We start from the raw sequence: 1,097 nt of genomic DNA on the forward strand, positions 1-1,097 counted from the left end.
GAAATTTTGCCGTTTCTGAGCGTCATATACAAGAGCTTCATACAATAAAAGAGATTTCGTTTTGTATTCTTCTATGCCACATTTTAAAAAACTTTTGACTACGGAACCAGTTGCATCAATAACTATCTTAGGATATTTAGTGATGTGACAGTAACTCCTATAAATAGCTATTTGTTCAGCAGCATGATAATGGATATAAAAAGGTTCATATCCCATATTATGTGAAACATTTTTATACTCCGATTCTTTTTTCATTAATGCCAATGAAATAAATATATCTTCATTTCTACGATTAGAAGATAACTTCCGAGACTTTAAAATTCGTAATGAATTCGATGATGGAATTATTGCAGGTTCAGGGTCCCCTAATACAAACAGAGTAACCAAGATTTACTGATTAATATAATAGCTTGTCAATAACAATAATAATTTTTATAAAGATATACGGCGCGGCTTAAATTTTATTTTAACCCGCGATAACTCGCACTGTTAGAAATAATCTAACATTCAACTTATTTTTAGAATAACAATAATCGTTTAAATGATAAATAGTTGTCCTTCCATCAATGCTTTATCTATATCACTATAGAACTAATAATATCATAATGGAAGATAAGATAACATTATTTGACAATTGTTTTCAGTTTAAAGTTGACGGTAAGCAAATTGTTAGTAGTAATCTAACGCGCGAGTGATCACGACACCCGAGTTGTTAGTAATAATCTAACGCGCGAGTGATCACGACACCCGACTTGTTAGTAATATTCTAACACGCGAGTGTTTACGCGGTGATTTTTGTATGTGTGTAAAATTCAAATTAACATTTTCAAACTAATATCATTATTTTTAGTGTCGTGTATCATTTTATGATATTGTTTTCTTTGTAATTGTTTACTGTAATAATGAACAACGATAAAATTACAAATAAAGTAATAGAATGGTTGCAAGAAGATGAAGATACAAACATCAGTGACCTGAACTCAGAAACAGATACAGAATCTGAGCATTCAAATCATGACTACAGAATCAGAACAGTCAGGTAATAGTGATTCTGATAATACACATACCCCGGCTTCAAATAATTTACTGTATACCCC

Source organism: Acyrthosiphon pisum, chromosome X, assembly GCF_005508785.2.
Source record: "Acyrthosiphon pisum isolate AL4f chromosome X, pea_aphid_22Mar2018_4r6ur, whole genome shotgun sequence".
Lineage (NCBI taxonomy): Eukaryota > Metazoa > Arthropoda > Insecta > Hemiptera > Aphididae > Acyrthosiphon > Acyrthosiphon pisum.